Source organism: Hypanus sabinus, chromosome 9 (assembly GCF_030144855.1).
Source record: "Hypanus sabinus isolate sHypSab1 chromosome 9, sHypSab1.hap1, whole genome shotgun sequence".
Classification (NCBI taxonomy): domain Eukaryota; kingdom Metazoa; phylum Chordata; class Chondrichthyes; order Myliobatiformes; family Dasyatidae; genus Hypanus; species Hypanus sabinus.
The window spans coordinates 109316252-109332522 of record NC_082714.1 but is presented as its reverse complement, the minus strand read 5'-3'; positions in this window follow the sequence as shown (position 1 = coordinate 109332522).

Below are 16271 nucleotides of genomic sequence, written 5' to 3'. Positions count from 1 at the left end.
AGATCCTTTAGAGACACAAGAGACTGCAGCTGCTGGAATCTGGATCTGAATGTGTGATCTGTGTACTGATTCAGGGTCTTGAACTGAAACATTAACATTTCCTTTCCTTCCACAGTTTCTGTTCAACCTGCAGAGATCTTCCGGCAGGTTGTTAGTTGCAACAGTTATTTTAGGCCTAGTCATGTCTGAGGAAGAGGGATTAATAAAATACTTAAGGTTCAGATTCCTCTAGGACAGGGGTTGCCAACTCTTTTTATGCAATAGACCCTTACCATTAACTGAAGGGCCCGTGGTCCCAGGTTGGGTACCCCTGCTCTGGAATGTAGTTACCACAACAGGGTAGTATTCCAGATATAGTTTGAGGGTGAGTACCTCGGGAATAAAACCTGTCTGTTCAGCTTAATCGAGGGCAATTACATTGGTATGAAGGTGGAAATACTTGGTGTGTACTTTCAAAAATAAAGAATAAAAGTTAGCCTTATTTGTCACGTGTACATTGAACTTTGAAACATACAGTGAGATGTATCTTTTGTGTCAATGACCAGCACTGTCCAAGGATATGCTGGGGCAGCCCCCAAGTGTCAGCATACTTCCATCACCAACATAGCATGCCCATAACTCACTTATACTAACTGGATGCCTTTGCAATGTGGGAGGAAACCAGAGCACCTGGAGGAAATCCACACAGTCACAGAGAGAACATAAAACTCCTTACAGGACAACTGCGGATAACGAGCCCCTCCTGCAAAGAAGGCTGCCACAAGAAAGAAGCATCCATTATCGAGGACCCCCGCCATCCGGGCCTTGCTCTCTTCTTGCTGAGGCCAAAGCTCTTTATCAGGACTGTGATAGGAAGGGAACAGAAATCGGAAATAAAGACACGATGTTTTGGGCCAAGACTGTTCAACAGGAGTGGAAAGGAAGGGACAGAGGCCACCTTTTGATTTTGATTTTGACTGAGTCTGGTTTCTACCCCTTTCCTTTTCAATCCTGATGAAGGGTCTTGGTGCAAAACATCGACTGTTTATTTTTCCTTCTTAGATGCTGCCTGACCTACTGAGTTCCTCCAGCATTTTGTGTGGTGGTTGTTGTTGAATCTGCTGAACTGTGATCCATATGTTCACTCAAAGTTTGCAGATACTGAAGTTATGGCAAATTCCAAGTCACATCTATGGTCCTGGTCTTTGGGTGCTCGTCCACTAACTTAACTCCTAGGCTTGTGTAATCTTTTCAAAGGCTCTATGTAAATGCAAGCTTCTCTTTACAATTTGACTAAACTGCATGACAACACAACAGGTGATTACCACCCAGCACCATACACCAAACTGTGGTGTGACATTACTAACTGGTGGTGAAGTTAATACTGTCACCCTGCTGGGTGTATTGTTGATACTCTGTCTCACAGATGGCTAAGCTGAAGGCAATTAATTGTTGGATTGGAATCATCTTGATGAAAATCATCTCGTTTCATTACTCACTTCCTTCAGCAGCTTATTAAAGACATCAATGGTCCTTCCCAGGTAGCATCTATGGAGAGGAATAAATAATTGATGTTTCACGCTGAGACCCTTGATGAGGACTCAACAGGACTTACAGGTGATGAGCTTGTTTTGTTCCTTTCTGTTTGCAAAGGCAGGATCACAAGCTGTAATTTCCACTCTCCTGGAGAACTGCTGAGACCAACAGGCTGACGTAGCAGCCACCGCTGCATTCAGTACTGGGGACAATGGCAGATGACATGTTAAAGCCCTTAGACAGCGGGGAAAATAATTCCAGGAAATAGAACAAGCAGAACTCAGTGGGTCAAGTGTTGGAGGAACTCAATGGTTCAAACCCCAGAACCCCAGGAAATACTCATACAGCTGGAAGCCTGATTCAAGACAAAAAGCACCAACTTAGATAGTCAGTTACAGGCAGGAGAGCTCCTTTGATTGACTTCCCTTCTGAATTCAGTATCGGCTTGCTCCAGAAGGCAGAAGGTGGTAGAAGATGGAGTATCTTCTGCCTGGAGGTCAGTGACTAGTGGGGTTCCTAGTGGGATCTGTTCTGGGATCCCTGTACTTCATGATTTTTACAAATGATTTGGATGAGTAAGCTTGCTGATAACATGAAGGTTAGAGCTCTGGAGAGTGTAGAAGGTTGTTGTATGTTACAATTATAGGATGCAGAGCTGGGCTGAGAAATGGCAGATGGAGTAGTGTGAAAGTGATGCAATTTGAATGATTGAGCTTGAAGTAGAATGCAGGGCTAATTACAGGATTCTTTGTAGTGTAAAGGAATCAGTGCAAATTGATTGGACAGTTAAGAAGGTGTATAGTGTGCTGGACTTCATTAGTCGGGGTATTGGGTGAAAGAGCTGCGAGTGAATATTGCAGCACTGGTTAGACCACACTTGGAGTATTATGTTCAGTTCTGGTCACCTCATTATAGGAAGGATGAGGAAGCTTTAGAGAGGGTGCAGAGAATATTTACCAGGATACTTCCTGGATTAGACAGCTTGTCTTATAAAGAAAGGTTGAACAATATGCAGTAGGGCTTTTCGTTTTGGAGTGAAGAAAAATGAGATGTGGCTTGATAGAGATAAGAGGAATTGCTAGCAGAGACTTTTTCCAAGGGCACAAAATGATCAGTAGAAGAGGGCAAGACTGAAGGAAATTATTGGAGGTTAAATTATGTGCTGCCAGAGGTTGTGATAGAAGGACAGGAACATTTAAGAGACAATTAGATAAATGGATAAAAGGTTAGATAGCTATGTGGGATGGAAACATTAGATTGAACGGAGTAGGTCAATATGTTGGCAAATCATTGTGGGCTGAAGAGCATGTGATGTGCTGTAATGTTCTATATTTGGTTTTGTATGTTCTATGTTTTATGAAATTACACAATTTGGAACCTTTTGCCTAAGTCTTGGTAAATTGGGAGGCAGTGACACAGCTAGTGGAGCTGATCTCTTACCTTTCCAGCCACTACTGTTCAATCCTGCTTTCGTGTGAAGGCCTCTTCCCATGCTCCAAATACACGAAGGTCAGTCTTGTAATTGGCCACTGTAAATTGCTCTAAATGGTTAAGTGAGTGATTAGCTCTAAGGAAAGTTAAGAGGAATATGGGGAGAATAAAATGGAATAAGATATGACTACAGTAATTAGGCGTTTGCTGTTCAGTGTTTATTTGGTCAGTTGATGGGCTGTTTGGCTCTGATTTTGAAGTTGAGGTGGACATCTTTTGTCAGAGAATTGCAGGCATCAGAGATTTGGGAAATGGTAAAAGAGATGAGGAGAAGAACTTGAGTATTAGGTTTGGTCAATGACGATCTGTAAAAGGCACAAGACCTTCACAGTGCTCCCTTTGAGGACCAGCCTTCAATGAGGTTTATATCCGCACTCTCCAATGGAATACAACAGTTTCATACAATCATGGCATACTGGACACCAATCATCGCTGCCCCACTATTGATATCTCCACCCCCACCCATTTAATTGAAAATAAGCCTAAAAGATGTAACAAAATACAACAATTGTAATAAAACTTCCCTAATTCTTGACTTCATCCGTTCTGCAATAGAGCAACATGTAATTTGCCTTTTGCTACACCTGCTTTCTAGCTATTTGGAATCCATGCATATGAACATCTACTGTAGATCCCTTTGTAATTCACTCATTTGCAACTTCTCTCCACTCAGAAAATACACTCAGTGGCCACTTTATTAGGTACAGCTGTGGACCTGCTTGTTAATGCAAAATCTAATCAACCACTCATATGGCAGCAACTCAATGCATAAAAGCATGCAGACATGGTCAAGAGGTTCAGTTATTGTGCAGACCAAACACTAGAAATGTTATCTAAGTGGCTTTGACCTTGGAATGATTGTTGGTGCCAGATGGGGTGGTTTGAGTATCTCAGCAGCTGATCTCCTGGGATTTTCATGCTTAACAGTCTCTAGAGTTTACAGAGAATGGTGTGAAAAATCAAAATAAACATCCATAAAGCGGCAGTTCTGTGGTCAAAAATGCCTTGTTAATGAGAGAGGTCAGAGCAGAATGGCCAGACTGGTTCAAGCTGACAGGGAAGTGACAGTAACTCAATTAACTACGTGCTACCACAGTGGTGTGCAGAAGAGTATCTCTGAATGCACAGAATGTCGAACCTTGAAGTGGACAGGCTACAGAACCGAGGACCGTAGATGTACAATCAGAAGTCACTTCATTAGGTACCTCCTGTGCCTGGTAAAGTGGCAACTGGGTGCAGCCTGCCTTTGATTCCTCTTACCAGAGAGCACGCTCTCACATTTCCCCACACCAATCTCCACTCACTAAGATTTTGTCTATTCACAACATATCTATATCCCCAATAAAGAGTCACAATGTACTCATCATAACTTGCAAACTATTTAAATGTCATCAGTAAACTTCAATACCTCACATTTTGCTCTGTTCTCAAGGGCATTAACGTAACTAGTACATAAGCAAAGGCCAAGAGTTGATGCCTAGGGTACTCCAGTAGCTACATCCTCTCAACCTGAACAATTGAATTATTCCAACTTCCTCATTGGACAAAACATTTGGCAATATGACATGAATTATTCACATGAAGTACTGCAGAAACTCAATAGGTCAGGCAGGATCTATGGAGGGGAATAAGCAGCCTTTTTTCTTGCTGCGACCCTTCATCAGAACTGGTCATCTGGTCTTGGCCCAAGATGTCAACTTTTCATTTCCCATCATAGATGCTGCCTGACCTGCTGAGTTCCTCCCGCATTTTGTGTGTGCTGCTCGAGATTTCCAGCATCTGCAGAATCTCTGGTGTCTTTGATATGAATTATATTTGGTATCCAATTGCTTCAGAACAGCTGCTCTTCCTTGTGGAGGAACAACAGTTCTTGATTTCCGGAGAACTGCCCCAATTTGAATGCTTCACTCTTAACTTTTTTCTGGAATGTGGTCCCAACATCTCATTCAATTTTACTAAGCGCTACACAATGAACATAGAAGGAGGAGCTTGGGGAACCAAGAAAAGAAAAAAGTAATAACCAGTTCTGGTTGTCTGATATGCAGACTAGATAACCGCAATTCCAGTGATAGCAATAAAATCACCAGGTTCAGGTGATTTTCTAGAAAACTATTAAGAAGTTTCTAGAAAACTATTGAAGAAACTGTGCCGTAATTACTGGAAAATTCACTGAACAATTACATGTATATATAAGTGATTAGATAAAAATGCAAGCAAGCATGGGGCAGTTAAACTGCAAGTAAAATAACAATTCCACACTCCAGTCGAACACATGTACACCTTTGAAAGGACAGGATTATGTGATGTCAAGGTGCCAGTAGGACTGATCCCAGCCAGGAGTGGCATTTCACAGGGGTGTGTACAACTGGAATGCAGCCACATTCTGACTGTACACTCACTCCTGCAATCCAAAGTATTGCATACAGGTTTTAACACAATGTCTTTACATTGGCTGAAGCCATTGACATAAGAGGCCATCTGACATAAGATACAGACCCGTGGTATCACAGGAGAGATTCTACCATTGACTGACTGGAAGGAGGCCATCTCTGGGTGGCTGCCAGTGACGAGGGTAACCCCTGTTCTGCAGGAGTTGGTATGGTTCTGCTACTTTTCACATTATATTTTAATGATCTGAATAGTGGAATTAATGGCTTTGCAGCCAAGGTTTTGGATGATATGTGGAGGGGTGGGTAGTGTTCAGAATGAGTTGGAAGAAGGACTTGGACAGGTTAGAAGAATAGACAAAGAAGTGGCAGATGGAATAACACGTAGAGAAGCATATAGTCATGCACTTTGGTCAAAGGAATAAAGACACAGGCTATTTCCTAATTGGAAAGCAAATTTAGAAAAGAGAAGTGCAAAGCAACTTGGGAGTCTCAGTGAAGGATCTCCTAATGGTTAACTTGCAGGTTGAGTTGGTAGGTTAATGCAATGCTAGCATTCATTTCCAGAGGACTCGAGTGTATAAGCAAGGATGTAAAGTTGAGGCTTTATAAGGTATTGTTCAAACAGCATATGGAGATGTGAGCAGTTTTGGATACCATATCGAAGAGAGGATGTGCTGGCATTAGAGAGGCATCAGAGGAAGCTTACAGGAATTATCCTGGGAATGAAAGGGTTAATGTATGAGGAGCATTTGATGACACTGTGTCTGTACTCACAGGAGTTTAGAAAAATGAGGTGCAGGGGGTCTCATTGAAATCTATTGACAGGCTTAGACAGAGTGGATGTGAAGAGAATGTCTCCAATACGGGAGAGTCTAGGACCAGAAAACACAGCTTTAGAATACAAGGAATTCTTGTCAGAACAGAGATGAGGAGGAATTGCCTCAGCCAGAATGTGTTGAATTGTTGGAATTCATAGCCTCAGATGGTTGTGGAGGTCAAGTAATTGGGTTTACTTAAAGTGGAGGTTGATAAATGCTTAATCAGTAGGGATATCAAAAGTTATGGGGAGAAGGCAGAAGAGTAGGATTGAGAGGGAAAATAAATTAGCCATGATCAAATGGTGGAGCAGACTAAATAGGCTGCATGGCCTAATTCTGGTGATTTTTAGTGAATCCATGTCATAAGATCATAAGACCATTATGGCTGTATGGTGTTATGACATATGGATTCACCAAAGATAACCTGCAGTTGATTGTAGTCCATGAAAAATGTTCTGGCTACACAGGTCTTTGTGGAACTCAGTCACTTTCTGGACTATATCTAGACCTGTTTTATACAGTCGTAAGGGTTGTTGCTCTGCTTTGGAAAGAGATCTTGATGCAAATGCAGCTGGTCACTCATTCCTGTTTTCCAGATGGTGTTAGGAAGCTACACCAGTGCTGGAAGGTGATGCACCACAGGTCGGCAACAATGCAATTGCTGGATGCGTGTGAGCAAGGAGCCGTGGACGCAGCAGCGACTATTGCCAATCTCAGAAAGCAGCTTCAGTTTCTTACCTCTCTGTCTCTTCCACCATGTCTAGTGGCGCTATCACCTGTGCGGAGCTCCTAACATAAAGCCTGACAATGAGAAGAATCAAACATAGTGGTTGAGGAGTCTCAGACAGGCCTTTAACCCTGTCAAGTTGGTCATACTCAGTGCACCCAAGACTGCTGTAAACTTGTCCCAAACTGAATGGTATTCTGCAGTATCATTGTGTAACAGCATTCCCACCCTTTTGAATATTCAGTCCTTGATTCGGCTCAACCATCAGCAGAATTTGAAGTAGCAGTTGCAGTCAGCTCGATTGATATTGGATCTTGACATAACCACTGCAAGCACCAAGACCAAATCAGAGACAAAGACAGGAAATGCTGGAAAATCTCAACGTCTGTGAAAAGAGACCCTTTGAAAATTTCTCTTTCCACAGTTGCTAACTGATCTGTTGAGTTTTGTTTCAGATTTCCTGAATCTGAAGATTCATCCGTCCTCACCATCAATCATCAAAAAGGCATAATTAGTTGTCTGCAAGCAGCTACAAGATCCCTCGGCATGTTATTTGTGTTTCTCTGGATTTCTGTCAGCTGCAGAATCTCTTGTGTTTAGGATTTCCTCTGGGTGCTCTGGTTTCCTCCCTCGCTGGAAGTGGAATTGCTTTATTATTGTTACACACACCAAGAAAGAGTGAAAAGTTTGTCTTGCGTACAGTTCATACAGATCAGATCATTACACAGTGCACTGAGGTTGAAACAAGATGCAACATTAACAATGCAGAATAAAGAGTAACAAACAGAGAGCGCAGTGTGGGCAAACAGTAAGATTCAAGGTAATCCCAAAGGTAAGTGTGTTGGTGTGTGTGGTGAACTACATATACCTGTCTGGACACACCCCCCCGCTGACTGCTCCTGTGGCTCCTCCCACAGACCCCGGTATAAAGGCGATTGGAGGCACAGCCCCGGCCTCAGTCTCCAGGATGTTGTGTGGTGGTCGCGTGCTGCTTGTTCTTTCTTCCAGCCAATAAAAGCCTACCTTGACTCACGTCTCTGAGAGTTATTGATGGTGCACCAGTGGGTAACTTGGGCACTGTAGATTGACCTAGTGTGTAGATGAGTGGTAAACTCCGGGGGGTAGTTGACGAAAATGAAATGAGAATAAAAATTGGAATTAAGGTACGATTAGAGTAAAGTAGATTGCAGACTTACTGGGCTGAAGGTCCTATTTCCATACTGCACAATGCTTACAAGTGTAAGTGGAGCATGTGGCAAGAGGCAGGCGTCCAGTTTATGGCCAGACTGGGGTCCATAACCACTGGTGTCAGGAATGCAGGTCAGCCGGAGATCACATGGCTCATATCTTCACTGCTCTTTTCAGACTCATTGGGTTCAATGAAAAATTTATTATACCACTGTGTGACATGCAAACAATGCAAAAAGTCCTGATGTAGGGCCCTGGCCTGAATATTGCTTGTTGATTCATTTCCATAGATGCTGCCTGGCCTGCTGAGATCCTCCAGCATTTTATGCGTGTTGCTCTGGATTTCCAGCCTCTGCAAAATCTCTTGAGTTTATGAGTGCAAAGTTAAAGTGTGTTTAGCTATAAATAGGAATTATATTGAATAATCTGGAAGGTCTTTGGATTTGGCACTACCCAAAGTTTGAAGGGCATCAAATTATTGAAATCTTACTATAAAGAACAAGTCTCAGCAGTGGTGGTGTGAATCTACTCGGTTGTTCATAAAACTCCCTGGTACACTAATGTGCTTCTATGGCACATCAAGGCTCCCTTTCTTGTCCTGATAAAGGATGTCAGCACAAAACATCCACTATTTAATCACCTCCATAGATACTGCCTCCAGCATTTTGTGTATGTTGCTCAAGATTTCCGGGGTCAACAGAACCTCTTGTGCTTTACCTGCTCTGATCTACACGTAACTCCAAATTCACCTGTGCGGGCAACTGCCTCGTCAGTTCAAAGGCAAGTGGGGAGGCCAATAAGCGCTGAGTTGTGATCCCCATTGACGTTTAAGTGTTTTTGGTTCATGAGGATGGTATTAGGAACAGGGAGGCGAGTTTTGGGTCAGGATAGTGTTTAGGGGCAGGGATGTGGGAGAATTATAGAGGACAGACTGGAGCCTTAAGTCTCTGCTCCACTCTGTATTCGAAGGCCAACAGTATGGATATGGGATATCCACGGTCAGGTGTCAGTCAGTGGACCAGCATGGGCAAAGGCTGGTGTCTCCAGGTCAGTGAGTTGTTGCCAGGTTCCGAGTTGGAGTTGTCCGCGTGTTAATGTGTGGATGGGAGGGATGAAAAAGACTTGTTTTTGATATTGCTATGTTCTCCGTTGTTCTGCCAAGCATTGTGAGCATACTATGTTGGCGCCGGAATACGTGCTGACACTTGTGGGCTGCCTACTGCCTACAGGACACCCTTGGGTGTGCTGTTTTTTTTACGCAAACGAAGCAAACACTGTACGTTTCTATATACATGTAATACCATAATCTTGAATCTTGACTCCCTGGTGACAACTACATTCTCTGGATGAGTGAAAAGAGGTTATGCTGAAGTATGTGACACCCAGTGGTTCTGGAGTGTACTCGCTGTTCTTACAGGGAAACACTGCTAGCTTGTTTGCACTCCATATTGTTCATGTGACTGGAAATTCAACTGAATCAGTTATTCATGCTTAGCTTCATATTAAATAATTCACTATAACATAATTGTTTGCACTCTATAGCTTGTTTGCATTCTATATTGTTTAATGTGACTGGAAATTCAACTGAATCAGTTATTCATGCTTAGCTTCATATTAAATAATTCACTATAACATAATTGTTTGCACTCTATAGCTTGTTTGCATTCTATATTGTTTAATGTGACTGGAAATTCAACTGAATCAGTTATTCATGCTCAGCATTTCTATCCTCCGTATTAAATAATTCACTATAACATTAGTATACAACATATTTTTATTGTGTAAGGGATACTTTAAATATGCACAGCTTCCTTAATCAGTCTGGATTAACTTGTTCTAAATAGAGTGAGTGTGCTTGGTTGTTTGCAGACCTGATGTAAATGTAAGTATGATAAATGTAAGGATGAGTGACACTTACTTTGGGTAAACGGAGGGATGCATCGAGAAGCAAGCTTAGTTCAAAGAAACAAAGGAGATGGTATAAATGGCCGTTAGCTGACGTTGGGTCACTAATTGCCTAGGGTGCAGTCTCGTTAGTGCAGAATTAGGCTGCAGCTGCATCTGGTAACTCAGTTTTCTGGAGTTAACTCCATGAAAACTCACAGGGTGTACGTGCAGGGATGAAATAGAGGGGAGTTTCCAGCACTGGAAACCTGAATTTGCAGGGGCTTTTTTTTTTTTTGGCGAGCGTGTGTACTCCAGACAACAAAGAGGGAGGATGTAATTGATCTAATAATTGACATGAGAGATTGTCATTTCCTTAAATGCGGGACATAAAAACCAGCTCGTATGGGAAAATTGGAGGAGAGCTTCACCTGTCTGGTGCAGGAGAAAGGTGTTCTTTCAACAGTTTTTCCAGTTTAGTGGGTGGTGGGGGTGGCCGGAGTATCTCCAGTCCAGATGTGGGCTGGCAGCTGCTGTCAGCCTGTTGTGTGGTGTTGTCTGTGTCGGTCAGGGGAACTGGGATCTCAGTTACGGTACCCACAACCATCTGCCTCTGTCTGATCTCTAAAAGTGTGTTCCTACTCAGGTCCACTGAATTCAGTTTTCCCTGAGTTTCCAAGCCACACTTAGACAAATGCTGCCTTGATGTCAAGGGCAGGCACTCACCTCACCTCTTGAACTCAGCTCTTTGCTCTGTGTTTGAGTCATGAAAACGATGAGGCAAACAGATTATTGATGTGAAAATGCATGACAGCAACGTGGAAGAGGGCAGCCACCACTTTGCCAATGGTCGAGGGTGGAATGACTGGACAGTAATTAGCCAAAATGGGTTTGCCCCACTTTAAGTGGACAAGACGGACTTGGCTGGCTTTCCACTTTGCTGAGTTGGTGCCCGTGGAGAAAGGATGGTTCTGTCATGAACACATTGGGTTTGATGAGCTTGTGGCTGTCAGACATTGTCATGTGAACAAGAACGGATACAGTGAAAACTTGCCTGTGGCAACACCTCAGGCATGCAGGTTCAGACAACACGCAGAACACAAAATTATTCATTGTCTTGTACAACGAAGAAGAAAAAAAGACAGCAGTGCAAAGCAAAACCCGCATAGACAAGTCCACAATAGGGCACGCGTCCCATTGCCAAGTAGAACTAGAGTTCAATGACTGACGGTTGTCGGACAGTAGCTACTCCTCACCCTGGTGGTGTGGGACCTCTGGCCTCAGTACCTCCTGATGGTAACTGTACACAGAAGGTGTGGCCTGGGTGGTGCACGTCCTTGACAATGCAGTGCCTCATGTATTGTAGATACTATCAGTGCTGGGGAGGGCTGTGCCCCTAATGGGGCGGACTGGGCTGTGCTTGCTACTCTGTGCAGCCCTTGCAGTCCTATGTGTTGCAATGGCCATAGCAGACCAAGGTTCAAAAGTTCATTTAATATCAGAGAATATATACAGTACACAACCTGAAATTTATCCTCTTCACAGACATCCAAGAAACTAGAAACTCCATAGAATGAATGATGGAAACATCAAAGCCCTAAAGCCTCCCTCCCCCTCCCTTTGCACAAGCAGCAGCAGAAACATTGACCCTGCCCTCCCCCTCCCCCCATTTGGCCAACAGCAGCACCGCCCACCCCCTACCAAGCAAGTAACAGCAGATGCCCTCCAAAGATACCCCAATCCACAATCCATCAAAACTACAGTCCATAACCCAGCACCCTGGCTCTCTCACTCCAGTGAGGGGGAGAGAGGTCGTTCCTGCAACGAGAGCGGAGATCACTGTTCTGATACTTCAATCTTCCACGTCGCTTCTCCAAGCCTCCGTCTTGACAGTCGAGAGAGAGAGAGAGAGAGAGAGAGAGAGAGAGAGAGAGAGAGAGAGGAGAGAGGAGAGAGAGAGAGAGAGAGAGAGAGAGAGAGGAGATGAGAGAGAGAGAGGAGAGAGAGAGAGAGGAGAGAGGAGAGAGAGAGAGAGAGAGAGAGAGAGAGAGGAGAGAGAGAGAGAGAGAGAGAGAGAGAGAGAGAGAGAGAGAGAGAGAGAGAGAGAGAGGAGAGAGAGAGAGAGAGAGAGAGGAGAGAGAGATTGAGATTAAATACGTACATGCATACATACATACGAGGGCCTTCTTTCAACAGCAAGCTGGTGATTAGCAAACACATTGCCCGCTGTCTTGATGTTTCAGTCTCCCGCGATGCTTCAGTCAGCGAAATTGGTGAGGAATTGGGTTGTCCATGGGGCCGCTCCCCACGAGCAACCGACTTCCAGGCTGTTCCTGCAGGTAGGAAAATGCCAGGCCGTACAGCTAGCCCAAACACCCTCTGCATGTGAAGAATCATAGTCTGAACTATATATCGTGGGCTCCAACAGAACCCTAACCGCCTTGAAAAGAAACAAAAGACTTAGGAGAAGCTGTTTTGTGGATGAACTAGAAGAAGCTGCCTGGGTCTGCAAAAACCACTCTCCTTGCTCCTCCCACTTCTGATTCTAGCCAGTCAGGATAATTTCAGAAAAGCATCTGCATGAATTAGAGTACTTGTTGACATGCCAAATCTCCTCAAGTTTCAAGGAAACTAGGGGCACTAGTGATGCACCATCAATAACTCTCGGAGACATGAGTTAAGGTAGGCTGGGTGTGCGCGGTGTCAGGTGGATATACGCCTCGGTGGGTACAGGGTTCATAGTTACTGTGGAGTGTTCGGGGTAGTGGTCTGCTGCTCCTGCGGGCGCCAGGTCGCGGACGGAGACCGTGTCCTCCCGCCCATCAGGTAAGACCACGTAGGCATACTGGGGGTTCGCATGTAGTAGGTGAACCCTCTCGACCATCGGGGAGAATTTATTGCTCCTCGCATGTTTCCGGAGCAGCACTGGCCCTGGGGACGTCAGCCAAACTGGTAGGGTGGTCCCAGTGGCAGACTTCCTGGGAAAAGAAAAGAGTCAATCATGAGGGGTGGCATTGGTGGACGTACATAACAGGGAGCGGATAGAGTGGAGTGCCTCGGGGAGGACCTCCTGCCATCGAGAGACTGGCAACCTCTTTGACTTAAGGGCTAAAAGTGTGGCCTTCCACACAGTGGCATTCTCCCTCTCCACCTGTCCAGTTCCCCGGGGATTATAGCTCGTGGTCCTAACAATGCCCCTAGCCAGCAGGTACTGGCGCAGCTCGTCACTCATAAAGGAGGACCCTCTATCACTGTGGATATAGCAGGGATATCCGAACAGAGTGGAGAGCTGGCGCAGGGCTTTTATGACGGACGTGGCAGTGGTGTCGGGGCAGGGGATGGCAAAGGGGAACCATGAGTACTCGTCGATAATGTTGAGAAAGTAGACATTGCAGTCGGTGGAGGGAAGGGGGCCCTTAAAGTCAACAGTCAGTCTCTCAAAGGGGCGGGTGGCCTTGATAAGTTGACCCTTTTCAGGATGGTAGAAGTGCGGTTTGCACTCAGCGCAGACTTGGCAGTCCCTGGTCATCGTCCTGATTTCCTCAAGGGAGTAAGGCAGGTTCCGGGCTTTCACGAAATGGTAAAATCGGGTGACCCCCAGGTGGAAAAGATCTGCATGGAGGGCATATAGCCGGTCGAGCTGTGCGCTGGCACACGCTCCCCGGGATAGGGCATCAGGGGCTCATTGAGCCTTCCAGGCCGGTACAGGATACCATAACTGTAGGTGGAGAGTTCCATTCTCCACCGCAAAATTTTATCATTTTTGATTTTGCCCCGCTGTTGGTTGCTAAACATGAACGCAACTGAGCGCTGGTCGGTCAGCAAGGGTGAACCTTTTGCCGGTGAGATAGTGCCTCCAGTGCCTAATAGCTTCCACTATGGCCTGGGTTTCTTTCTCCACCGCGGAGTGCTGAATTTCAGAGCCCTGAAGGGTACGAGAGAAGAATGCTACCGGCCTTCCTGCCTGATTGAGGTAGCAGCCAGCGCGAAGTCGGAGGCGTCATTCTCTACTTGGAAGGGAATGGTCTCGTCCACCGCATGCATTGTTGCTTTGGCAATGTCCCCTTTAATGTGGCTGAAGGCCGCACAGGCCTCAGCAGAGAGGGGAAAAGTGGTAGACTTGACCAGGGGTGGGCCTTGTCTGCGTAGTGAGGGACCCATTGGGCGTAATAGGAAAAGAAGCCCAGGCACCGTCTGAGGACCCTGAGGGTGGTGGGAAGAGGGAGTTCTAACAGGGGCCACATATGGTCGGGATCAGGGCCAATGACCCCGTTCTCCACGACATTACCCAAGGATAGCGAGTCGGGGTGGTTCCAAACACACACTTGTCCCTGTTATAAGTAAGGTTCAGTGCTTTGGCCACTTGGAAAAATCGTTGGAGGTTGGTGTTGTGATCCGGCCAGTCATGACCACAATTGGTGATGTTATTCAGATAATGGGAAATGTGGTCTTCAGTTGGCACTGGTCCACCATCCGGTCCATTTCCCTTTGGAAGACAGAGACACCAGTCGTGACACCAAAGGAGATGCGCAGGAAGTGATAGAGCCTGCCGCCCACCTCGAAGGCGGTGCAGGAGCAGCAGACCACTACCCCGAACGCTCCACGGTAACTATGAACCCTATACCCAACGAGGTGTATACCCACCTGACACCGCGCCCACCCAGCCTACCTTAACTCACGTCTCTGAGAGTTATTGATGGTGCATCAATTTTATTGGCTGGAAGAAAGCACAAGAAGCAAGTGACCACCGCACAATATCCTGGAGACTGAGGGAGGAGCAGTGCCTCCAATCACCTTTATACCGGGGTCTGTGGGAGGAGCCACAGGAGCACTCAGCGGGGGAGGGGGCGTGTCCAGACAGGCACATAGTTCACCACAGCTGGCATACTTTATTTGTGATTACACCTAAGTGGTGGATCCAGGACAGGTCATCTGGGATATCAACCCTCTGCAATTTGAAGCTGCTAACCCTCTTCACCTCTGACCTACTGTGGTGAACTATGTGCCTGTCTGGACACGCCCCCTGCTGACTGCTCCTGTGGCTCCTCCCACAGGCCCCTGTATAAAGGCGATCTGAGGCCTGACGCTCGGCCTCAGTCTCCAGGTCATAGTATGATGGACACTCACTCCTGGTTCCTTCTTCCAGTCAATAAAAGCCGATATCTCGCCTTACATCTAAGTGTGAGTTATTGATGGTGCATCACCTACCAACAAGAAATGTCACATGGTCTCATAACTTCCCCTTGTTGAAAGTCAATGACAAGTTCCTTGGTTTTGTTGATGCTCTCCCTAGTATTTTGCTGGCTAAAGTACAGTCACTGGAGAATAAGACAGAGGATCTGAGGACAAGATCGCTGTATCAGAGGGAAATGAAGGATTGATATATTCTCTGTTTCACTGAGACACGGCACGGTACTTTTTACTAATGCCTGCGAGGCTAAGCACAGCTCCAATGCCATATTTAGTTTGCTGATTACACCACTGACATCGGCTAAATCATAAGTGGTGATGAATTGGCATATAGGAGAGAGATTTAAAATCTGGCTGAACGACAGCTTTTCTCTCAATGTCAGCAAAACCTAAGAGTTGATTATTGACTACAGGGGGAAGATGCCGAGGATCTGTCAGGCAGTCCTCAACAGGGATCAGAGATGGAGATGATTGACACCTTTATATTCCTTGGAGTTATCAGAGGATCTGTCCTGGTACCAGCTTGTAAGTGCCATTACAAAAAGAAAGCACAACAACTCTACAGGCTTAAGTTCAAGTTTATTGTCATTAAACTGTACGTATATATACAGCCAAACGAAACAACATTCCTCTGGACCAAAGTGTACAAAACAGTACATCTAAATCACATGCACCACAAAGGTAATAATAATATCAATTAGTTAACTAATAATAAAATAATGTATAGTAAAGATGTGGTCTACAAATTGCAACGGGAGATAGAAAATGCATGTCAAAAGTGTAATGTTAGTCATGGGGGATTTTAATATACAGGTCCATTGGGAAAATCAGGTTGGTGCTGGGTCCCAAGAGGGGGATTTTCTAGAATGCCTACAAGATGGCTTTTTAGAGTAGCTCATGGTTCAGCCCATTAGGCAATCAGCTATTCTGGATTGGGTGTTGTGCAATGAACTGGAATTGATTAGAGAGCTTAAGATAAAAGAATGCTTAGGCACCAGTAATCATAATATGATAGAAGTCATCCAACAGTTGGAGAAGGAGAATGTATCAGTCAGATGTATTGGTATT